The sequence below is a fragment of the Acartia tonsa genome, chromosome 9, assembly GCF_053477335.1.
Source record: "Acartia tonsa isolate MP-2025a chromosome 9, ASM5347733v1, whole genome shotgun sequence".
NCBI classification, from domain to species: Eukaryota; Metazoa; Arthropoda; class Copepoda; order Calanoida; family Acartiidae; genus Acartia; species Acartia tonsa.
Genome location: NC_137268.1, coordinates 387,970 through 415,162, shown reverse-complemented (window position 1 = coordinate 415,162; position 27,193 = coordinate 387,970). Strand labels below are relative to the sequence as shown.

The following is a 27,193-nucleotide window of genomic DNA, read 5'->3' as shown; positions in this document are numbered from 1 at the left end:
CAATTTCTTATTACTTAGTCAAAATTCATGCCAATTTGAATATTACAAAACAGCAAAATTACAAAACAGCGATTGTTACAAAAAGGCAAAATTACAAAACAGTAAATGTAACAAAAAGGCAAAATTACAAAACAGCGAATGTAACAATTTTTATAATTTTATATATAAAGAATAATGAACTACTCTATCTACTCCGTGGGATTATGAATGAGGATGAACTGGCTCGCTTAGGGCCACCAATCCTAACTCATTCAGGAAGGACAGGAGGACAGAGGCTGGATATGTTGAATTTGTCCCTCAAGAGCTATAACAGAGCAAACATGAAAGAGTTCCTATTTGGAAACCCTGACACTGTTTAAAATTCATTTGTTTTTTTTTATTTCTGGATACATAAATTGTTCATTGATTTAATGTATAATTTGTTTTCTCTTTGTTTGAATAATAAATTGAAAAAATTCCTACATAGTTACATTTTTGTAACAGTCACTGTTTTGTTACATTTGCTGTTTTGTTACATTTGCTGTTTTGTAATTTTGCTGTTTTGTAACATTCGCTGTTTTGTAACATTCACTGTTATGTTTTTGCTGTTTTGTATTCACTCCAATTTGCTCCAAATACCATGTATAATAGACACTAAGTCCCTTAATGTAATTGAGATATTTAACAAGACATAAGAGACCAATTAGTCAGTAAACTAGATTTTTATCTTCAATAGATTAAGAATATTGAAACTGTGTCTTTTGAGATATTTTAATATTACATTGATGTGTGATTTCTCTTAATTTGAAATAATTTGAGAACACAATGAAAAATTCCTTTGCAAAATAAAACTTGTACTGGCAAAAATTGATCATGTATATTTTACAAGATTGTTTATTTGATAACTCCTTGTAGATTTAATTCATTTTTTCTCATATAATGATAACCAATATTCAAATCTTTTCTCTGATTGTGGTTTAGTTTGATCCCTATTTGATCCATTCTGGTGTTTAATAGTGTTTTTTTCCTGTATCACTTGAAACTGATTAATATCTGGTGGAATAGAACCGGTACTTAGCCATACAGAAAAATTATGTATAGCAGTTTTCTACAAATAAATAAATGTATAATTATAAGATTAAAACCAATTTTGTTTTCCCATGGCTAACATCTCAGGGCAAAAAAAAAACTGGTTTTTATCTTGAAATTATACATTTTATATCCGTGGATGTATTATTATTACATTAGGGGAGAATGTGTCCAATTGGATAAAAATAGAGTAAATAGTAATATATGTAGTTGATAAAAAAATATGTGCTGTGAAGGATCTTATTCATAGATTTAAATATTCTGCAACAGAAAATGAATAAAAAAAGTATGTGGGGATTTGGTACATTAATTTTTCCTTAAACATAGTATGGAATTTTTAGCTTAAATGATTTAAAGCAAATATTCCACCTTTTAGGTTTAATTTTCTTGTATAATTGCATATGTTAAATTTATGACATGGTTTTCCTATTCTATTGTTGTTCATTTACTCAATATCTCTTCCTCTCTTAGCTCCTGAAATATTTATTACATATTTAATTTAAATTACTATTTCTGTCAGTGGTCATTGGTACCAATTAAAGTTACCAAAGTGTCACACAATTATTTATGAATTTCATTTATCAATGTCAATAAACAAAAAGGACCTACTGATAAGAGTTGCTAAATAAAATAAGTAAAAAGCAAGTCAGAACTATAAAACAGGGAATTGACCTACTGATAAGGGTTGCTAAATTAAATGAGTAAGGAAGCAAGTCAGAACTATAAAACAGGGAACAGCCCATACATATTCAGCCCTCTAGCTCAACTTTAAGGTGGTCAACCCTCCCTTCATCCACAAACCATTGAGAACTCATTTAGTGTCCAGTGTATAAAGATAAAATCAGAAAATCTGAAGAGAAAAATATTGTCCCCAACTGCTAAGGCTTATACAAGAATGGGACTTTATGTAAACTTACCATTTTCTCTTAGTATTTCTGCAGTTTCAGTATTTCCTTCAAGAATTGCCCAGTCAAGTGCTGTTAAACCTGGACACATTAATTTATATAATACATATTTTAGATTCACAACTAAATATTTAACCAAAAATAGTTTGGACAGAAAAGAAAAATTGTAAACAGATATATTCAGGGTTGGAGGGTAATTGTAAAAAATTTGGATCACAATCCAAGCTGTAGCTCATTTGTTTTTGAAGATAAAAGAAATCATAAAACATTATGAAATATAGGATTTCAGGTTCCAGGTACAATCCTGCAGGTTCTAATCCTCTATGTTTTTGACTTAAGGACATTAAATTTTAAACTTTAGCTTTAGTTCACATAACATTTCAAATTTCCCTGCTGACCACCAAATGCTGCATCTGGACCTGCCAAGTAGGACTGTTGCTACCAATAATTTTTTTCTAATTCTAATATAAAATTTACTTAGAAATAAAAATTTTCTAAAAAACATGGTTCTTTTAGCTTCAAAGATAAAAATACAGCCATTTAAATTTTTCAAAGTTAAAAAGGACCTAAAACCCAGAGGCTTCTACTTGAGTTGCTGTAAAAAAAAATTTTCTAACTGAAGGTGAGTGGGTAAAAAGGGGAGAAAAATGGGAAGGGGTTGTGGGGAAATTGTCACTTAGAATTGTTTGTCAGAATCACATTCACTTTTCCTTGCCTAAAACCAATAGTTGTTAAAAAAAAGGGCAAAGAAAGCAAAATATCAAACAGGGGACATGTACATGTTTTAGCTCTTAGCTATAATAGTTGCTTAGAAAATAGGAGGAGGGGTGTTGACCCTAATCCATTAATTACAACTACAGTAAATTATTGAACTAACCATTATTATCCTGTAAATTGACATCAGCTCTATTTTCTATCAGAATCTTCACTATAACAGTGTGGCCTTGAAATGCTGCAAGTATATGACTGGTATTTCCTAAACAAAATACATTAGATTTATACATATAAAAGTAAAAATTGAAATATTGTGCAACTAACTATCATCATTCAATATATAGTTATCAGCCCCATGTTTTAATAAAGAATTAAAAGTTATATGGATAGACATTAACCCCATAAAGTGTTCAAACGTTTAAACCACTATTTTTAATTTACATAAGTCCTAATTTTGTGTATCATCATTTGGGATGTACATAGATCCCTAAAATGTTTAGATTATAATGCAGTAAGTAGCGCAGCAACAATAAACATGTTTTTGCTAATAAAAAAAGAGTAATCTAAAATAATATATGTATGTATAATGTATTGTATATACAATCCTACAATATAATATTTTTGGTAACTTTAAATTAAAAGAGTTACTTTTTAGATATTGGTAGTGTTTCGAGATGCATGAAGAGCAATGCACTTTGTAAAAAAGAAAGATTTATTGACAATTTTATTTTTACTATCTAATGTCCTATCCCCAATGGTGATGCACAAAATTCTATAGATTACAAGTAGTGGTTGAAATATTTTGGGGTTTGGGTACTTTGATTTTAGACTTGATTTGTATATTTCAAAAATTCAAAAGTGTTAAAAACAAAATTATAACCTTCACAACTTACCCCCCTCCAATTTTTTAGGTTTTAGGCTTTTTTGGCCTAAAGTTACTACAAAAACATATTAAAATTAACTTATTAACATTTTTATAACTTCATACTTTTGTTGACATAGTAAAGATACATTAATTGCAGGGTTGTTTTAGATAAACACCTTGCCCCTTAGGATCTCCCCTCCCCTTCCTTATCCCCTAAGATCACTGATTTTGACAATGATTTATGGGGTGGAAGAAGTTGGAGTTTATAACTATTTTCTGAATTCTTCAAACTTGTTTTACCACATCTCTTTTTCCTTTCCCTATTTACTAGAGAATTCTGGACAATCTATAGGTGTTTATACAAATGCCCCAATTTTTTTTTTATAAAAAAAAAAATGACATCTGTTTGGTTTTCCTTTGCAATTAGGCTTTTTTTAGCTTCATGGAAGGTGTTTAACTATTTTGGGAGAGCATTTCTCCACCCTCCCAATTTAAAATATTGCATATAGTAAAAATATTTTTAATTGTTGTCCTAATAAAATAAAAGTTATGCTTTAAAATTGTTTTAATAGCTATTATTATATGTTGCATTTAAAAAAAAAAACGAAAATTGATCATAAATTTGCAAAAAAATTTGTACACATTTGCATTATTTCTATTTTCGGATTTTACCAAGAAGTGACCGATTTATGGTTATGTTAATAGGTTAAACAGACCCTCCATAACTAGGTTACGTTTGTCTAAAAGTTAAAGATCAACAATCTTGCAATCAACATTAAAAGTAAGAAAAAACAGGGATCTAAAGAGATAAGACAATTGCCGATAAATTGATGTACATCCCCAACAGTGATACACAAAATTGCCCCTTCTGTAGATCACAGACAGTAAATTTCATCTAATTATAGTGCTATTACATGAACAAAAGCACGACTAATTGATGCATAAACATTCCTTTATCTGAATATGTCTCTAGATTAAATAACTTAATCTACAATACACAAATATTCTTTTAAATTTTCTTGTATGTATTTTAATCAACGATTTTTGTACTCTGCTTCTTATGGATCTAGTCAACTTTGTTTTTATCTTTTGACTGAAATGAAGGAAAGGAGGGGGGGGGGATATAAATATTATATTATAAATATTACATCTATTAGGGGGGGGGGGAGGGGCTTTATGGCTTACCCTTTTAAAATTGGGGGTGAGGCTGTATGTTATAATATGGTTATTTGATTTGATTTTTGTTGTTTAAAAGATATGTATTTCATAAAGGAAAATAAGAAGGGAAGATAAAAAAGAATAATGCATGATCGCATAAACCACTGAACCGATATTGTTTTAATTTCACATAATTTACTAGATAGACATAATCCTTATCATACTGTATACTAAAGTGTGCTAAGATCTCATGAACGCCTTTTTACTACCAAGTATATTGTATATCACAAAAACTACTTAAGTGATATGGTTAAGAGTTTTTATTTTATGGAATTTCAATTTCAATATGGACCCTCCTCAATACACAACAGGATGATTTTATTGAATATAGGGCTAATCCACAAGAAAAATATGGATAGGTTAACTTTAAGCAGTTGGTCAAGAATAGATCACAAAGACTTACTCCATTTATTATGAGAGTGGGCATTGTAGTCCAACAAAAAATCTGATTTATTGTAGGTTCTTTTGTGTATTTGAAGTGATCTATACAAAAAATGAACAAAAAAAAGACTAATAATATGCTAATTTTTACATATTGCTTACTTTAAGTACACATCAAATTCTTGATTATGAAATATTTTGGGGTTTTGGTACTTTGATTTTAGACTTGATTTGTATATTTCAAAAATTCAAAAGTGTTAAAAACAAAATTATAACCTTCACAACTTACCCCCCTCCAATTTTTTAGGTTTTAGGCTTTTTTGGCCTAAAGTTACTACAAAAACATATTAAAATTAACTTATTAACATTTTTATAACTTCATACTTTTGTTGACATAGTAAAAATACATTAATTGCAGGGTTGTTTTAGATAAACACCTTATGTCTGTATGACCAGCTGGTTGGCCCCAAGCTAATCCTAAGTTCAAAAAGCTATTTTTTTTGTGGGTTAGTCTGAATTCAATAAAATCAACCTACTATAGATAAAATATAGACCTTATAAATGAAAATATTATGATATTTGATTAAACATTAATGACATATTGTCTTAATAACTAAAATATGTTTATAATGCTATCGTATTTTCTAGTAAAAATGGATGAATTTTTATATACATAACATTTATACGACTTAAAAAACAAAAAAAAAACTGCTTATCACCCATAACACAAATATGCAAGTTGTCTGCACGCCTACAGCAATAAGAACCAGACCATTTTTAAAACTTTTACAGAGCTCAACAAATATACATAAGACTTTACCAATTTTTACTGAGGGGAAATGGACCCTCCCTATTGTACCTCCACCCCCAAATAGGAAAAATCTCCACTAGAGGATACTGGCAAAACCATTAAATTTTCTATTTTACGCTTTAATATGTGTGAGTGTCCTTTCATGCTGCATATCTTCTATATGAAAATCTTTAAGCCTATCATTTATTATTAATTTTAGTTATTTATAAAGTCCAAAGCTAACAAAGCTGGTATAATGATTTTTATATAATTGTCAATTGGTTTCAAAGACATTCTGAAATATAAATATATATATATTAACTTACCATAAAATTTATCCTTTAAATTGACACCAGCTCCATTTTCCATTAGAAGCATCATTATGGCAGTGTGTCCTTCCCATACTGCTCTCATAAGACTGGTTTCTCCTGAATAAAATTACATTTATAAGACTTATTTCCCAGCACATTAATCCTACAATGAAAAATTTGTTAAAGAATGATAGGAATTAAGTGTAGTAAAATAAACGTTATCTGATAACCTTTTGTTCCAATCTGAAGGTTTGTCCTCTTTTGTGGACTTTTTTTAAAAAAATTCTTAATGGGGAATCTTGCAAATTCTGGTTCCAATGTGACACTAAAAATTAAAGTCCAAATTTTAGGTAAAAAGATCAATTACTGTATTTAGACCATATGCAAGTCTTTATTTGATATCTAAAATTGATTTTTGAAATAAATATAAAAAAAAAAACATTACCTAACTCTAAAGCTCTTGCTTCTAGTTCACTTATTGTTGTTTCTTCAGGAGTTGGTATACCATAAGTAGTAGGAGAAGTTGTGGAACAGGATATACTTTGATGTGCAAGGACCAACAGGAAAACCTTATAAAGAAAGAAAAAAATTGAGCATTGACTAACAATATGATAATTTCTTTTTCATGAACTTATTTACAATCAATAACTCAAATTTTAAAATACCTGAAACTAAAGTTTTAAAACATTCTAAAGAATTCTAAAGGCACAAAAAAGTTTAAATTTAAAAATTCTGCTACACTGGAAGTTACACAGGTAAACTCATCTATAATCCTTATGCAAAAGTAAGAGGATCTCTGTCTTTCTGACTGTTTGAAGGGTTGCACTAACCACTGAACCAATATGGTTTGACTTTACAATTTATTTTTTTTCATTTTCTGGGAAACACAAACCACTTCAGAAAAATCGCCAATAAAAAAAAGGAAAAGTCCTGCTAGGCAGATCCACTGTATGACTTACTAGTTTTACCTTCCTAGTAGGGTGCTGAAACTTTTTTCTTTTCAAAACTAAAATTGAAAGTTGAAATCACCTTTCCCTATCTCTCCCTTAATTGCAAGGGGAATTAGAGGCCTCTAGGGGTGTAGCTGCTAGTACTACATATTTGGATACTTCATAATAAAGCAGATATTAGCTCTGCTGGTTTAAGGAACCACAAATATAGACCCAACAAAATTACAGCCCCCCCACAGGTGTTAATAATTTAACATAAAACCGTTTTAAACTAATTTAAGTTTTGAAAGGTTTATTAAAATATGATACATACTATTTTCTCTTAATGATTTGTTGCAATATTACTTAAATAAAAAAAGGATACTGTGAAAGACATACTTACATTTTTAGGACTTGATTATTTTGATATTTGATTTGATATTTTGTTGTCCTAGGAATCAGTATTCCAAATATCAAAAGAATAGGATAATTACATCACAAGACATTTTTTTGTCAAAAAAGATAAAAATCAACATACTATAAATGGATGTACAGACATTCTGACAATTATAGAGTTGCTACGCTTTATAAATCATACCTAACTGTTGTAGGAATCATCATGCAAAGTCTAAATATTCATAAAAAAGGACGCGCACCAACTATTCTATTCCCCAACAAGGCAAAAAATCAACACATCAGGCACCGAAATTTTTCGTTTATTGGCATAAACATCATCAGGGTCTAAAAAAATATTAAATTTTTTTCACAAAAAAGTATAAGAAATGGTTATATACACAATAACATAACAAATCATTTTAGCAAAATGGTCAAAATTTAAAGAAACAAGGACAATTATATCAACAAAAAGCGTAGTAACAACAGGACTATGTAAATTTAAAATATGTAATAAAAAATTCTATAAAATAAAACAACTTACATGGTTATTTATATACATTTTTTCACATAAAATTTAGCAGTATCTTCGTGCATTGTCAAGAATAGAATGAGTTTTTTGGGGGAAAATTAGTTTGATAACAATACAGGCGGTCAAAATGGTCAAAATTTGGGTGGTTGTTGAAAATCATCTGTTTAAAGGGTTAAATAACTATTACAAAAATGTTATATATAATAAAGACAAAAAAAGGAGGTACAAGAAAAAAATTTAAGGTTGCAACTGGCAATTAATAATTTCTGTTTAATCCAAAGATTACAGTATTTTTTTCCAAAATCCAATATTTTTCACGAACATCTAATAAAGTTTTATCTTTTTTATTTAATTTTTCAAAAGGTGTAAAAATCATATCTGAATGAGAGTGGTTTCTACTGTTAAAATGCTTTGGTACAGGTTTCTCATTCTTTTTATTTATGATATCCCATGAGTGGCTGTTAAAGCGTCTACACACAGGTGTCGTAGTTTGGCCTACATATTGCATATCACATTTTTTACATTGAATTGAATAAATAATATAACTATCAGAGCATTTAATTTTAGATTTTATAGGATATTTCTTTTTTGAATGACTAGCAACATGTTCTGTTATGTTTTGACTATGGTTACACAAATCACAACCAATATCTCGTTTACTACATTTAAAGAAACCATTTCTATTTCTCATTTCATACCTATGGATGGGATACAATTTAGCACGGATCAAGTGATCGCCTAAATTGCGTGCTCTTTTGTACCCAACCATAGGCATTTTCGGAAAAGATATTTTAAAATTGGGATCCTTATTTGCAATAACATAGTGTTTTTTTATACTATCATTTACATTTATAATTCTTGGGTCATAAGTTAAAGAAAACATTACTCTATTATTTTGTTTTGGATGAATTACTTTTTCTAAAGTTTTACTGCGTGGAATATTTTTGAGTTTGTCAAAGGCATTTACAATAATTTTGGCATTGTATCCACGGCTTAATAAATTTATTTTGAGTTCATTTAATCTTAACAGAAAATTTTCATTTGAAGTACAAATTCTTTTTAATCTGTATGCTAAAGAGTAAGGTATATTGCGACAAATAAAACTGGGGTGACAACTTTGAGGCATTAAATAAGTTATTCTGTCTGTATCTTTTGTAAATAAATCACATTCAAATTTACAAAGATCATTAATCCAAATTGTACAATCAAGAAAATCAATTGACCTAGGTCTTACATTTCCAATTGGTAATCTATTAACATCAAGGTTGCCATTTTTCCATTTGGTTTTAACGATAACATCATTTAATCTATATTCACATGTAAATTTAATAGTAGGATGATAAGAACTAATAAAAGTCAAAAATTTTAACAAATCATTTTCATTTCCAACAAATAGACATATAATATCATCAATATAACGTTTCCAAAAGGCCGGAAGCGTTCCTTTAAACTTTTTAAGCATTTCGGTTTCTAGTTTATTCATAAAAATATTTGCATAAGTTGGGGCTACTTTTGTACCTATACTGGTACCCCACTCTTGAAGGTAAAATTTTTCATTAAAAATAAAGCTGTTAAATTGTAACACATATTGCAAAAGTGTTATTATAAAATTTATACACATACTTGATTGGCCATATTTAGGTTCATGCATGGCTTCTCTAAAAGCATCTATTCCCTCATCTTGAGGGATGTTAGGATAGAGTCCTACTACATCAATTGAGACTAAAATTGCATTGCTTGGAATATCTGGGCCTTTATTTGCTTCCTCCAGAAACCTTAAAAGGTCAGGTGTGTCTTGAAGAAAAGAATCAGTTTGCTCTGGAATATGTTTAGAATAATGATTTACAAAGTGGGAAATATTCTCTGTATTGGATGCACACCCACTAATAACTAGGCGTGTTGGGGGTAGTTTTTCTCCATCAGCAACAGGTTTATGTGCTTTAGGCATCGCGTACGCGCGTGCCTCAGATGGTTGGTCCGGCAAAAGTTGCGCGGCTAACTCATTGTTTATTAATCCCCTATTTTCTGCTTGTTCAACAGTTTCTTTAATTTTACAATAATGTACTTTAACCATGCTCGGATCAATACGTCGATAGACTGGTAGGCAGGTACCATCTTGAGTGGTAATTTTAGAATTTAAATGTTCCGATTCTACTTTATTTATGTAATCTAAAATCAATAGGACAATTCTAACCTGTTTAAATTAACCAAAAGAGCTAACCATTTCAGATGGACAAACGTACATACTTAACCTTATTATAGAAAAGCTTTGCTTTTAATAAATAATTAACTTTAACATACAAAATTTAGTCTTCTCATGTTCACAGATGATGTATTACTAAAACCTGTAATGACTGATAATGCAGGGAGGGAGGGGATATTAACCTGTTTATTACATTATTTAGTCCCAAAGGTTTTTAAATAAAGATTTCTTATTCGTTGGCTTAACAACTTTGGGGACTTTAATCAAATTTTTAATGGTTGGTTTTCAACCACTAATTGTAATCTAAAAAAGAGTTAATTGTGTGTATCAGCCATTGTCTTATCCCTTTAGATCCCTGGTGATTATGTAACTAGAACCTTTGCTCAATAAGTAAGAAAAACTAGTATGACAAGAAAAATATTTTCCAAAATGACGACATCAATTTTATTAAAAAGACAAAGTTTATTATTAAAAGGTCCTTATATAAGATGAACAAATTGATAAAAAGAAAATAAAACTATCAAAGTTCTTTTATTCAAACAGAAAATTAATAGTTTTTCCCATATCACTTCAAAACCGATTGATATCCAGTGGTTTAGAACTGGTTTTTAGCCATACAGAAAAAATGTTTGTCTAAAAACCAATTTTTTAGCATGTGCCTTCAGCATCTTTGGGCTAATAAAACTGGTTTTAATCTTATAATTGAACATTTTATATCTGCGGAAAGCTGTTTATAATACAATGCAAGAAATAACTATTATAACTCCTATAAAAATCTTATGAAGCATAAAAATGAAGAAAAATTCTTTGAACTTTACAATTCCATGTCCCCTGTAAATCTTGCTTTAAAAGATAAAAATTCCAACTTATGCAATGTTTTACTTGGCTCATAAAGGGCCCCAAGCAGGTTTTACTTTTGATCTGCGCAATAATTTAGGGCCCCAAATTATTCTGTATTATGTTCTATTTTACTAACAGCTTCGCCCCTAGCCTCTAATTTTTTTGATCACTTCAAAAAAAATAAACAGAATTTTTTGTGAACATGTCTATATAACAAAAAAAATTGGGAGGGATTTTTTCTTTTAAGGGGAAGTTGGGGGTGTCCCAACCCCAAAGAAAATAGCTTAAAACCAGCACAGGACCAGTATGTATATTCCCTGAAAAGTAGAGCTCCATCAGTTCAGTAGTTACTGAGATCTTAAGCTTCAGAAAGACAGACAAACATCAAGCTACTTTGTATTATAGATATAAATCTATGCATCCAATCTTGGTCATGATTTCAATAAAAGCCGCACCCAGTTTCAGTAATGTAGATAAATGGATGTAAAATATACATGGATATTTTGACAGGAAAATTTTTTTTATCAATTTAGCTTGCAATATCCCCTAACATTTATTTTATGTTTAACCAGTAATAGGGGAGGGGAAGGGGTGAAGGAAGGGGATGGGAGAGATCATTATTTTAGTTCACTTTACTACAAAACATCAAAATCTGTTGTAAGATCCAATAAATCCATTTGTTCATTTATAGCTACCACATAATTAACTAAGCCTTTACTGTTTAATTGAGTGCCCCCCCCCCCCCCACCCCATTTAAAAATGTATTTTTGCAGAGTTAAGTTAATTATTTTACTATTATTATAAAAATCTGTTAAACCAAATAAATTATAATAAACAAAGCAGGGTGGGAGAATTATCTATTAAAAAATTTATTTATAAAAATTTTTTTGTTTTGTTTTGTTACATTTGCTCATCTTTTTTAAAAAAAAATTTCTTGGTCAAACTTTTACTCAAAGACTGATCTGCAAAGCTGCACCTATACTGAAGTTTTTTCTAGAGCAAATGATTTAATATCTTGTTTAATTTGACTGTCCAACTTTCAAAAAATTTACAAAAATCAATCAAAAATTTGCCAGTTTCAATTTGTGTTTTGTTAATAATGTACATGGACAAAAAAAATTAAGATTTTATTTAAAATTTAATTCTATTTTGTTATTTAAACTGCCCTACTTTGCATTTAATTAACCTTGTATAAACATATATCCTATTTATTCACTTTATTTGTTATCAATGTGTAACCCTAGGGAATTTTAATTCTTTTTTTTATTTATAAAAATGCCTATAAAACATATATTAAAGGGCGAATATAGTTTCAATATGATATGAGCTTATATGAAAGGTGCCATTACATACTTTTAAAATATCTATGTTAAATTTAAAAAATCAAAAAAATCCTTAAGTAGATTTTGCAATTTTTGCTTTTACTTCAACATATGATAAATGAGAAAGTCAACAAAATCGTTTATTTTACACCTTTACAAGACTTTTTTTGACTAGTTTTCTTAAGTTTAATTGATTATTACATTGGCATGCATCTTAATTGATAATTAAAGTGTTTATTTTTTTTTATATTATATACTATTTTATTGAATTTTTAAAAAGCATAAAATAATTTGCGTCAATTTGCGTCCGGAGTATTAACTAGGGTAAATAATACGTTTTAAAGTTTTTTTTCTGTATAAAGATCAATGATTAATTCTTGATGATATAATTACCCTAGTACGCACTTTTCAACACACACACACAAACGCACCGATTGCCAGATTTTCTCCAGAAAAAAATATAAGAAAAAAAACACTATTCACCTATTATTTTTGTCCTCTTTAAATTAATTATAACAATTACCATATAATTTTCATACTTACATGAAATAAAATTTCTCCTGTAAAGGTTTTTTTTTAAAAATAAAATTCATATACTTTACACTTTGTTGGGGAATATTGTCAAGGAAGAAACAATCCACAATACAAAAAAAATAGATTGATAACTGGTTTCCACTTTTATTACGACTATCACTTAACGAAAACTTTTTAATTCAACCTTAAAGCGAAGCCTTGTGTGATGCTAGGGTGTTTGGAGTTCTTAGGGAACCACACTTATTACATAAATTTATCCTGAGAATGTTCAGGTTTTAAGCTATAACAGACTTATACATTTGGATATGTCAATATCTTAAGGTTACTTATAATCTATGGAATTGCACGGTTTTTTTGAGCCCATATTATATTCAACCTATATTCGCCCTTTAAGTAATAATTGACTTAAAATGCATATTTTGATAAATTTTAATTGCTATTTTTTTTGTTTAGTTCCTGATGATGAGGGCAGTTTTGCCCTTGAAACGTTGAATAAATGTAAAAGATTGATGCATTGAGTTTTTCATTCTGAGGATTTTACATGTTGGGTTCGTTAACCATTCGTCTTACTTATTCCACGGATAAATAAATAGATTTTCCCAAATTAATGTGTTACATCATCCTTTTGTATCACACAGCGCCCCAACTATATTTGTCAGGGAGGAAGGGGACATTGGGCTGTTTATTACAATAATACCCAAACTTTTATAGTAATTTTTTCTTATTCTTGTCCCAATAACTTTGGGAACTTTTTGGTTGGTTCATAAAGTTGAGTGTCAAAACGTTTCAACCACTAATTGTAATCTGAAGAAGGGGTAATTTTGTGTATCATCATTGAGGATGCTGATCAATTTAACAGCTATTGTCTTATCCCTTTAGATACCTGTACATCATTAGATTGTATCACCAAGCCAGTTCCTATATTTTACAGGGAGGGAGGGGACATTGAGCTGTTTATTACAAAATCCCCAAAGTTTTGAAGTAAAGATTTCTTATTTGCTAGCTTAAGAACTTTGGGGACTCAAATAATATTTGGCTGTTTATTACAATAGTCCCCAAAGTTTTGAAAAAAAGATTTCTTATTTGTTGGCTCAAGATCTTTGGGGACTTTTTGGTTGGTTAATAAAGTTGAGTGTCCAAATGTTTCAACCACTTATTGTAATCCAAAGAATGGGTTATTTTGTCAATCATTATTGGGGATGTACATCAATTTAACGGCCATTGTCTTATCCCTTTAGATCCTTTTACATCATCTAGTTGTATCACAAAGCCAGTTTCAATGTTTGTCATGGAGGGAGGGGACATTGGGCTGTTTATTACACTAGTCCCCAAACTTTTATAGTAATTTTTTCTTATTTGTTGGCCCAAGAACTTTAAGGACTATTAGTTTGATTCATAAAGTTGAGAGTCCAACTGTTTCAACCACTAATTGTAATCCACAGAATGGGTTATATTGTCATCAAAATTGGTTATTTATTTCTTTACATGGCATTTTTGCTCTATAAACAAAATTACACTCAGTAACTCCTGTCTCTCCTCCTCTCTCTTTTCGTTTTCTCTTTCTCTCTATCTATCTACATCTTTCCTATCTCTCTTTCTCTATCTATCTATCTTTCTCTCTATATCTTTTAAAGTTGGTATGTTTTTCAACCTATTTTAAAAAAAATACACTATTCTAAGACATGAAGATATATTTCGATTTTAGCAATCATTTTCAATTCATTTTGTCTCTTGTAGAAGTGAATCAAGCAATATTAGCTTGGTCGTTTATCTTTCTCTCTTTATCTTACTCTTTCTCTATCTGTCTGTCTCTATCTCTCCCTCTCATTCTATCTTACTTTTGCTCTCTTTATTCCATCTACCCCCCTCTGTATCTTTTTCTAACTCTATTTTACTTTTGCTTTGTAAATGTCTTTGCTATGCAAAAGTTTCAATAATAGTAATTTGTTTTATCACAGATATCAAAATTAGGTAATATCCTCTTAGATAAAATCACAACCATTGTCTGGAAGTCCTAACTGTGCACTGTAATTAGTTGCACCTGTCTTTTTAATGTCTTTGTGCTTGCCTTACTCTCTTTTTCCATCTGCAATACTCTCTTTTTCCTTTACTTTTCTCTCTCTCTCTCTCTCTCTCTCTCACACACAAACACACTTTATCTATCTCATTCATTGTTTTTTTTCCCAGAGATTTAAAGAGGCCAGACATTGGCTGATAAATTAATGTATAAATCCAATAATTCAATAAAAGTATACAATATATGTACAAATGCACATTAATTGTTAAATTGAAACTAATTTCAAAAAGATTATTTCTTTGTATTCCAAAATAAAACTTATTGATGATTTAAACTTTATTCTTCTAACATGAGATTCCAATGGATAATGCAATGGATAATAAATTGATGAAGATACCCAATGATGATACACAAAATTAATCCTTTTTTAGATTACAATTAGTGATTGAAACGTTTGGACACTCAACTTAATAAGTCAAGTTTTTATGCCTAACTTCTATTTATAGAAATTTGGGTACCAATACAATTTCTAGTCCAATATCAATTCCCTCCCTGATGTTTTGAAAATAAGGCCAGACTAAAGAAAATCAAGTTTACGTTTGTTATCACATGTTCACATGAGGAGACAATATCAATCAAATTTATGCTAAGCACTATCCTTGCAAGCACCAAGTGGTGCAACTTCCCCCCTCAACCCCCTAAAAAAAGAAAAATGAAAAACTTGATAAAGCAAAGGATTGAATGACTGCAAAGAAAATGATCATGTGTTTTTAGATTTTTTTTCAGTTTGCAGTGGTAAGTTTGAATTTGGGAGGACAATTCTAACATGCCTATTATATAAATTTTAGGTATCAGTTATGAAAGGGTGAATAAACCCTAATTATAGAATAGCTTTTTTTAAAAATATTCTCTAACCTTTTTTGCTTAAAATGTAAAAAAAATAACATCTAAATTCTGTTTTAACCCTTACATATTGGGTGGGGCCTCTAGTTTTGTCATTCCTAATTTTTTTGTAGGTAAGATAGAGAGCTGTGACTTCATGACTTTATAAGTTTAGTAGTTATACGTCAGCAAGAGATGAAAAGTAGTTTTCTCTAAAAATGAACCACCAGAAAAATTTATGTCTCTATCTGTAACAGGAGCTGAGATAGAGGAATTGGGGCCCGATCTGTAAGGGTTAACATATTTAACATTTTAAAAAGAATAAATATTCACAGATAAAAGTTTCTTGTTCTTTCTATTTTGTTTAAAGAATGTATTTATTCTAAATATAAAACTAAAATACAGAAGCCCCCTTTTTAGTTATGAATTATTATTTGTAGCCAATCCTGAAATCCTAATTCTTAGAAAACATATTTTAGACACATGTGTACTAAATTTAGATTAAATTTAAGAATTTGAAATCAAAGTCAGTCTATAATTCACTTTCCAGTAAAAACATTCATTGAGCCTGTAAAAAAAATTATCTTTAATTTATGTTAAAGAAAATGGGACTTTTTCTGTGGATTTTACTCTGCCTAAATGTTAGTGCTAACATTGTCATAGGTAAAATATTTTTAATAAAATATTTATTTGTAAGGGTGAAAAATTTATAAATAGTGAAGCACATCTTCTTCTATAATACATAATAGAATGATGTCTGTTCGTCTGAACCTTAAGATAAGTAACAGGTAAACTAAATGGGCTCCCCTCTTCATAGAATATACCTACTAGTCCTGTGGTGGTTTTAAGTTAATTTCTTGAGACCCCCAACACTACCTAAAAGCAAAAAATACCCCTCCCCTAAAAAAAAGATCTATAGGAAAACACCCATCACACCTTGGGGCAAAGCCCCAAATAAAAAAAGGTTAAACCACCAAAAACAATTTTACACCAAAAAAAAGTGGGGAGGTTTTTAATTGTTAAAATTTAACATTTTCTGCATAATAAAATTTGTTGCAAATATAGGTATTAAATACAAATTTACAGTTTCTGTGATTGTAAAATTTTGCATAAATAAAGAGGGGTAGTAAGGTTGTACTTCCCATTACTCTCTTTAGGTCTCGCCCCTTGAGACTAGTAGCAAAGTCACTGGTAATTAAGGAATAAAAACAGCCAAGTAGATTGAAAGAAAAATTAATGAAATTTCAACTCATATCCTACTATTGTTTATCCTATTAGTGCCGAGCGCAACTTTTATGGGCCGATCGAGCTGAAAATTTCAGGGAAGCTTTATAATGGTCAAACTGGAATTCCAAACTGTCGGGTATTTATGGCCATGCTGAACCAGGTCCTAATAGGGCATAAGAAAAATGATAAAAAAATCATATAAAAAATAATAATTTAAATAAAACGAATTCACAAATAGATGTACTTGTCAATACACATTAGACTTCACAAAAAAAAATCAGCAACTTAACTATAAAAACAAAAAAGTTATTAACATTTTTCTAAAGCACCTTTTTTTTTGCGGTTGATCCATATTATCCATATCATAGATCCATATCTGAGACTTAAAACCGGGTAATAAAACCAAAACCGAGCCAGGTTTTAAAACTGTCGGGTATTTATGGCCATGCTGAACCGGGTCCTAATAGGGCATAAAAAAAATGATAAAAAAATCATATAAAAAATAATAATTTAAATAAAACGAATTCACAAATAGATGTACTTGTCAATAAACATTAGATTTCACAAAAAAAATCAGCAACTTAACTATAAAAACAAAAAAAGTTATTAACGTTTTTCTAAAGAACTTTTTTTTTTTGCGGTTGATCCATATTATCCATATCATAGATCCATATCTGAGACTTCTCTCCAGGGATAATAGATAAAGAACAGAGTATAGGGGAGGCTCACAAAAGGATGATAAAATTTGAAGACTGGAAACCTTTTTTTTTCCATTTTTCGGAACCAGGTTTTAATACCCGGTTCATCACTAATGGGTTAAGGCAAGTTTACCAAAAATGCATTTATAATATTTTTTAGGAAATCCAGATGGGGATAAACATGTGGACTCCTTTAGTACAAACAACAATCAGGAAGTGGATCAGAACTCTCAGGTAAAAGTATTTTAACTGTAAATAGAATAAACATTGAAATAATCAATATTTTTAAAATCAAAATAATTTTTGAAATCTAAATAAAAATTTCACAAATATAGTATGAAAACATGAGTCTAGGGGTAAATATCCTTTGATTATTTTATGGACATTATAGATTTATCTCTGAAAATGTGCCAAATTACTGCTATTTTCTTTTCTGATCAAAATTAATTAATAAACTACATATATTTTGCTTATACAAAAATTATTAATGGTTTATATGATATTTTATTGTTGCTTAGCTGCAACTTGGATTATCTGATTTAGTTTCAACTGTAACGGCAACCTTCCCTGCTTTTGGTCTACTCATCCTGTGTGGAGCAGAATTGCCAATTTTGAATTTTGAAGCTATTTCCACCATGATTGTTATAGGTGAGTTTTAAATAATATTTTGTAAGCAAAGCCAATAAATGAATCAGATTAGTTAGTGGGGAATATGTTGTCCTTGTTACATATTATATTATCAACATTTCTTTCTTCTTTCCCTTATATGTTTCTAGGAAAAAATTCTTAATTGTTGTAATTGATTATTGTTTTTTAAAGCAAATTAGAACTTTAAATGAAATTAGGTTTCGTAATTTTATAAGTGAGTAAATTAGATAAGTTATTTGTATTACATCTAAATTTGATAACTTTTAGAAAGCAATTTAATATTGTTGAAATTGAGTTAAAAACAGAATTATATTATCTAAATAAAAATCATTAAGTTAGTAATATTCTGAATTACATTTCAGTTTCAAACCTTGATCAGGCAAAAATGGAAAATGGTAAGTATTTCCTATTATAAAAAAAAAAAATAAAAAAATTAATAATTAAGAAGATTATGTATATAGCATAAACCAAGCATTTATCTATCTATCCATCTATATTTATAATTATCTATATCTATAATTTTGGGACTGCCTACGGATAATCACTCGTTTATCCACTCACTTGGATGCCTTCCTATCTATCTATCATTATGAAATATATATATTTAAAAATGTTATTTTTTTAGATTTGTTAGAAGCAGCCAAGAATGGAAGAATTGATGAAGTAAAAGAATTACTTCATCTTGGAGTCAACATTAACCCTTTACAGTCGGGCCCCTTGCCGCACCTTAATCGGTTAGGGGGGGGGCATTCAACGCCCCCCCTAATTATCTCAGTTCCTATTAGAGCTAGAGGGCTAAATTTTTTGTGCAAGTCCTCTGTTTGATAATGAATTTCCGACCTTTTATAAGTCTAAGTCAATTTTCGCTTCCTTCACCCTTTTATTTAACAACCTTTGTTTTTAGGTCTTTTTTTATTTAAAAATTTCAAACGGCTGTAATTTTCTTATTTTTGAAGCTAGAAGAAAAATTTTTTCCCAGAAAATGTTTATTTTTATGTAAATTTTACATTAGAAATATCAAAATATAAATTTAAGCTGCCGCAGCTGTACTTGGCAGCTGCCAGCCGCCGCAGTTGGCGGTCGGCGGGAAAACGGCGGCGGATCTTCATGAAATTTTAATACGTTATGTAGACATGTTAGAAAAGCTTAAATTTAAAAAGTCAAAAATTGCGGCCACAGTAGCTTTTTAAAGATTTCTGTAGACCTGGAGGATCAGGACCTGCAGGATCATACCTGGAACCTGAAAGTGACTTGATCACCTGTATTTCATATAAGGATGTACTACTAGAGGATTTTTTAGTATTTTGGTATGATAAAATGCTTTGTTTTAGTCAAAAAAATATTTTTGCTCTTTACCTGGATGACCCTGCCAGGTTTGCTGGCATCCTGTGCCCGCCAGGATGGAGATATTCAAAAAATTCCAACTCTCAGTTATGTGTCATACCCATACTTAAAAAGTCAAGCAGTTTGGGCTCTTTATCTTTCACACACAGAAAATGAGATAGAAAAAACCGGATGGGGGGGCGTTCAACGCCCCCCCCCCCCCCCCGACCGTTAAGGGTTAATGTGAAAGAAAAAAAGGTTTTTCTTTTTTTAATCAAAAGGCATAATTTAACAACTAATAACAATTATCTACAGTTTATCAAATTTGAATCAAGTTCCTAATAAACTTTTTGGGGGGGATTTAAAAATTAACTTTTGCTCTGGTCATTTTTGAGTGTTTTGCTTCATAAATATTGTATTCTGGTATAGAGTAAAATTAGGCCTTTTGATTTCATCTAAATTAATTCATTAAAAAATAATTCTTTACAATATATCAATGAATTAACATTAACACGTTTGTGTTCTTTATCACTTATAAGATCATCATACCCAAGATTAAGTTTTAGATTATATTTTTTTCCTTTTTTGAATAAAATAATTAATTGAATAGAATAGGACTCTAAAAATTAGTTAAAAGTTTGAAAAGGAGACTTTTCTATTGATTTAATGGCTTCCATACATACAGTTAGACCCAAATATGGAATTTTTTTTATATTTTCATGGATTTTCCAAAAAATAGAATGAAATTTCAATACTGATTACTTGGGCGTATATGGAAACTGTTACAGTGTCTTAGGTTGAAAAAGCATTATTGACAGACTTTTTACCAAATACATGTAATGTTATGATCAAACATATATAAAAGTACCAGACTTTATCCATCAATCTCTTCTTTCATCAAAATAAAACACTGTATACTAAACATAAGCTTTATATATCTAGGGTATAACATGCATACCAGTCTGATGCATGCTTCAGAGCAAGGCCACCTAGATGTTGTAACTGAACTTTTGAAGAATGGTGCAGATATCAATGCTGAGAATGATGATTGTAAGTTAGTTTAGATATTTTTTAAAAATTTGTTCATAATTTGTTATTTCATCTTTTAAACTTAAAATATCATTGTATTTATTATTTATCTACTTTAACTAAAACTACCTCTCTGCCCTAATACGTAGGTATATATATCCTTATTTAGGAGTAACTATCTTTCAAAACTTCTTCTACAGTATACTTTACAAAAAATTTTGAACTCAAATGATAATAATGCTAATTATTTTATGTGAATTTTACTTAGGCCGAAAAATCACATAATAAAATTGATTTTAGCATAGGGTTTGTTTAGAGTTTTATCTGCAGCATAGGGTTTGTTTATAGTTTTATTTTCAGCATAGGGTTTGTTTATAGTTTTATCTTCAGCATAAAATTCCATAGACACCTTACCTTGCTTCTTAGCTCTCATATAAGTCATTTGAGGCCAAAAAGTATGTATTGACAACTCAAAATCTATGATTTTTTGCTAAAAGTAAAATTCACTTAAATATAGAACCAATGGAATTTTTATATTTTGAATTTTTATGGCCTGCTGAATATCAGAAAATGTTCTTTGATTTAATTGACTGACACAAATACCTCTTTACATGTATATAAAGAGCACATGCACAAAAATAGGGTTAAAATTTCATTAAATTAGGGGCGGGGCTAGACCATTTATTGATTCATGATATCATTATCAACAATCTATATTTCCAATTATATATCTAACAATATATTCTTATGATTAAAAATAAAATACCATACATAAACTAAACCTAATCTATGTAAATATATTTAGGGTGGACAAGTCTGATATTTGCATCATGGTCTGGCCACCCCAATGTGGTCAGAGTGCTTGTGGATAGTGGAGCAGAAATTGAGGCTCAGGATACGTCAGGTAAGTTAGTTTAGATATTTTTATGTTATATTTCTTATTCAAACTTTTAAACTTGGAATATTAATGATGTTAAAATCAATCTACTTTAACTAAAAGTAACTTTCTATCCTAGTTTGTAGGCATATCTATACTTTCTTAGGATTACCTATTTTTTGAAATCTATTCTTGTAATTAGAAATAAACACTGTCCATTATATTAATCTAAATTTATTTAGGTATGACAAGTCTGATATATGCATCACAGGAAGGCCACCTAGATGTTGTAACTGAACTTCTGAAGAATGGTGCAGATATCAATGCTAAGAATGAAAATGGTAAGTTTAGATATGTTTGTGAAATATGGTCATAATTTGTATTTAATCTTTTAAACTTAAAATGTTATCATATTTTTTTTATCTACTTTAAGTAAAACTATCTCTGTACCCTAATTTGTAGGTATACCTATCCATATTTTGTAGTAACTATCTTTTGAAATATATTCTTGTAATTAGAAATACACACTGTATACTAAACCTAATCTATTTATCAGATAATAATCATAATAATGTTTATTTGGTGCTGCCAGATTCATATAAAAATGATATAATATAGACTAATGATTTAATTATTAACTAATTATAAATTGGAGTAAAAAAAGAAAATTTGAGGATATGCACCAGGAGCTAAAGGAGTACTATCTTGACCAAAATGGGGATAGTGTTTTTGATTCCCGAAACCTCTTTTAAAGGAATAAGAAAAGAAAAAAAGAATATAAAACACATCAAATGTGAAAGGGAAAATTGAAATTCTTTAATATAATTAAATTGAGATGTGAGGATGGTAAAAAAAAGACACAAATAAACATGTTATGTAAGAAATCAGTAAATAATAAGAAAGATGAAAAAAAAAGATGAAGGAATTTAGAGCGAAAACAAAACAAAATAAAAAAAATATAAAGCAAAGAGAATTAAAAAAAAAAAGGAAGAGCGTTGTTGTATATACAGGGTGGGGCAAATAAGACCGGACAAACTTTAAACGGCCATAGCGCCAAAACTACTTGACCAATCAGGACGTTTGACCCTACTATAAAAAGCTTAGGTAATTACCTTTTAGCATAAAAAAATCTTTGGACAAAGTTGGGCTTGTACTCCGAGCTGGCTGCGCTTATGTTCAACAAAGCAGATTAGAAATGCGCCGGTGGAATAATCTGGATCCTTGACTAGGGCTCACTAAATCAGATCTCAGCCCATCTGTAGATGAGGTAGAGTTATGCAACTTGCTGGGGATACTGTTAGATACATAAATAAAACACTAGAAAAGACCACAGCTCTCTATCTAAAGTGGCTTGGCTGTAGTACTCCGGCAAAGTGAAACGTGGCAGATTTTAAGATGTCAAAAATTGTGTGAAAATTTCTCAGTTCTTGACGTTAGGGAACCATATGGAACTTAAAACTCATTTTAGACTATGGATTGTACTGACAACCCCAGCTGAATCTTCATGCCATTTCCAAAAAGGTAATTAACGTCGTTCCAGCTCAACTGTGGTCCAAATAAGAGCCTCCGTGTCAAAGGGTAGCGTTACAGTTGGGTGAATTTGGATCCTGCGGTTACTCACGTTCCTAAGGAAATGGGGCCTTCCAGCAGCCCGATCTAAATTCAATGGACTTTTGGGCCTGGGCTACTTTTAAGCATGCACCAATAGACGTGCCCATACAACAAAGACCTCCCTCATTGCCACCTTCAAAGAGAAATTCGCCAGCTTGGACAGGGACATGGTGACCAGGGCCTGCGGGCGGTTCAGGTGGCAGGTGAAGGCGGTGATTGAGGCTGGCGGCGATTTTATTGAATAATCTAATAGTTATATACCTATTTTGCTTGCCAGTTTTTAAAATTCAATAAAATCTTTAAAATTGACGATTTTATGTTCATTTGTTTAGAAGTTAGAATTTGTCCGGTCTTATTTGCCCCACCCTGTATATTATGTTATTTTTCAGAACAGAAATTTCTCAATTAAAAACTTTATTTTTTAATAGAATGCCACTTTTCTTGACATAACTGTGCTAAAAGTTTATATAACCTTGTCATTTTCAGGATTAGGATTAGTATTGGGAATAATGATTTCATTCCATAACATTGGTGGATGAGAATAAAGGAATTTTTTAAATGTCTTAAGTCTGACAAATGGAACAGTATAATGTTGATTATTTCTAAGAACTCTTGATGTTCTTGTGCAAATAATGAGCATGAAATCTTTTTATTTATAATATCAATATGATATTTAAAGTGTAATTTAGGATCTAGATAAACACCTAGAAATTTATTTATTTAATTGCAGGTGTTTCATTCATTTGCAATGGTTGTAAAAAATTCATTAAATTTGTTAAAAATATCTTTCCCCTCATTATAGTAAACACTATCACTAAAAATGTCAGTTTATTTATCAACTTTTACTAAAACTATCTCTCTACCCTAATTTGTAGGTATAACAATCCTTATTTAGGAGTAGCTATCTTTTGAAAACTTCTTCTATGTATTTTATGATTATATATGCTTATTAAGCCAACCTATATTATAAAGGCATACCCAAAAAAATCTACATAAATATATTTTTATATATCTAACAATCTATTCATGTAATTAAAAAAAGACCTAACCTAAGGGTGTGCAAAAAAAATGCTTACATTTGTAAAAGTCAAATTGCGCAGCTTGTATTAATGGTAGAAACAATGTAGGCATACCCTTAGAATCGCACATTTTTTTTTGCTCACACTTTATGTATTTTTAGAGTGGACAAGTCTGATATATGCATCAAGGTCTGGCCACCTTGATGTTGTCAGATTTCTTGTGGATACTGGAGCAAAAATCAATGCTATGGATGAGTATGGTAAGTTAGTTTATATTTCTTATGTACTTGAAAATTTATGTTTTTAAGTCAGATATTAAATTTATTATGAATGATAGATACATTATTCTCAATTTTAAAAAACCTAGATACTTATTGATTTATGATATCACTGTCAAAAATCTAAATATATATCTAACAATCTATTCATGTAATTAAAAAAAAAAATAAGACATAATCTAAAGGGTGAGCCCAAAAAATGCTTACATTTTTAAAAGTCAAATTGCCTGGCTTGTGTTAGTAATAGAAACAATGCAGGCATACCATTATAATCCCTATGAAGTCTATTTTTTGGAAATATAATAACAATTCCTGTGCTAAGCATAGGTAAGGAGCTACACATTAATATGTCTCAACTGATGTAAAACTTGACTTGCAATTATATTACTAAATATTAGAGAATAAGATGTGCAAAGAGAATTGTGTAGGTTTTTGAATTTTAAATTTTGGTACTTGTGTTAATAGTAAAAAATGTTATGCATACCATTAGAACCACTATGAACTTTATTTTTTGGAAACATAAAAATGGTTCCTGTGCTACAAATAATCTAGGAGCTAGGTGGTAAAATGTCCCAAACATTACTCACAAGTCAAGTTTTATGTCAGTTTACCACATAGCTCCCTAACTATATGTAGAGAAATCATTCTTATATAAAAATGTCTTATAAAAAATATACTTTATAGTGGTTCTAATGATATGCATAACATTTTTCTACCATAAACACAAGACCTACAATTTGAACTTGAAAAATATACACTTTTTTTGCTCACACTTTATATATATTTAGGGTGGACAAGTCTGATATATGCATCAAGGTCTGGCCACCTTGATGTTGTCAGATTTCTTTCGGATAATGGAGCAGAAATCAATGCTAGAGATGATTGGGGTAAGTCAGTTTATATTTCTTTTATTTATGTTTTTAAGTCAGATATTAATTCATTATGAATGATAGATACATTATTCTCAATTTTAAAAGGCAAAAATTTATATAAACACTCTTTTTCTAATGCTAGTCCAGTAATAAAGGTATTTGAAAGTTCTCTTTACACATTCTCTTGGGAAATGATTTATTAAAGTAATGTTAATTTAAGATAAGACTGCCCTGGATTATGCAATTGGAGATAGTACTCAACATACTCAAATAGAAGAATATCTGAAACAAAAAGGTACATTATTCAAATTATTATGGATTTAATATGTAGTTGGATGATTAAGATCAATAAAACAAATATGTAATTATGTGTCCAAAAAGTTCACTAGGAAAGCTATAATTAAGTGTTCAGGGAAGAGCTATATCATTTTATAAGAAGTAAAAAAGATTTTTTTGATTAAATAAAAAAGCACAAAATTTTAATGGAATGAAATATAATTAATTTTTCATACTCTTTTTGGTTATATCCCATTACCAGAAACTGCATTTTTCTGAGACACCCACTCTTAAAAAATATTCTAACATATTTCAAGTCACAGAAGCAATATTTTAGGTGGAAAGAAAGGGAGTGAGATCAAATGATTCCTCTATGATAATAAAAACAGGTCAGGTTCAAATCTAAACAAGGATGACAATATTTATAGTAGCAAAGTTCATAAGTATAAAGGGATTATCAAATATTTATTTAAAATTTAATGATTAAATTATCTATCTATCTACCTTTCTATAGGAATTACTATATATTGTTAAACATAAATCTATTTATTTATCTTTCTCTCTACCTTTATTAATAATATATTAATATAGTTAATATATTAGTTTATCTAGGTAATTTTATGCTATCTATCTTTCTATCTACCTTTATCTTTGTATTTATACATTGTAATAAAATATATCTATCTATTTATCTTTCTATCTTTCTAATTATATTTCTATCTACCTTTTAATATATCAGTTTAAAAAGGTATTTCTATAAATTGTGATAACATATATCTATCTATTTATCTTTCTACCTTTTAATATATCAGTTTATCTTAGTATTTTAATATAAAGTGAGAACATCTATCTTTCTATCTCCCTTTTCAAATTCACTCATCTATGATGTCTTACTTCAGATTTGATGGAGACCACTGCTTTACATCTTTTATGATATGAACAAATTTCTTTTAACCTGATTTTTATAATTATTTTTTTTAAATTTATAATTTTGCTTAAAAAAACTATATTGCTTTTAAATTTTGCTTTTCTGAAATGATTTTGCTTGTTGTATAATAACATATTTTTTAAATTTTAAAATGATTTTGCTTTAACAAATTTAATAGGTATGTGATTTTACTTTCATAAAGATTTTTATTCTTTAATTTAATTTACTTTATGTGTTGATTTGTCTGATTTTCTATATGATATTCAATCTAATTTTCTTTGTTCTATGAAAGGAATTAATTATAAAGAAATATTAAAGACTAAAAATTAAATAAAAATGTAGATTTAAATTTGGTTACAATATCAATATCCTATTTTACCTCTGAAAATTGAAATCTCAGATAATATTGATCCAAAATGATTTTACTTTTATATATGGTTGTGGGTGGTTTTTAGCTATTCTCTTGAACTTCTCCACCTTTCCTAGAGGCTAGGGGCAAAGAA

The 27,193-nt window shown here is 29.4% G+C and overlaps 1 protein-coding gene and 2 long non-coding RNA genes across 3 annotated transcripts in view; all 3 read right to left on the bottom strand.

The window, feature by feature from the left end:
* The window catches only part of LOC145327976 (uncharacterized), a 32,256-nt gene extending 17,490 nt beyond the window's left edge, over positions 1-14,766 (bottom strand). Inside the window, exon 1 of the mRNA XM_080171496.1 lies at positions 14,736-14,766. The gene's annotated coding sequence lies outside the window, so the exon portion shown is untranslated. The remainder of the gene's footprint in view (positions 1-14,735) is intronic.
* Positions 1,387-6,509, bottom strand: LOC145327686 (uncharacterized). Its single transcript, XR_013882222.1, has 4 exons — positions 6,268-6,509; positions 2,851-2,949; positions 1,986-2,054; positions 1,387-1,542 (listed from the first exon to the last, which is right to left on the bottom strand). It is a non-coding gene; the product is annotated as an uncharacterized LOC145327686 (long non-coding RNA).
* Positions 7,814-8,186, bottom strand: LOC145327961 (uncharacterized). The gene is made up of 2 exons (XR_013882290.1): positions 8,119-8,186; positions 7,814-7,922 (listed from the first exon to the last, which is right to left on the bottom strand). It is a non-coding gene; the product is annotated as an uncharacterized LOC145327961 (long non-coding RNA).
* Positions 14,767-27,193: the final 12,427 nt, after the last annotated feature.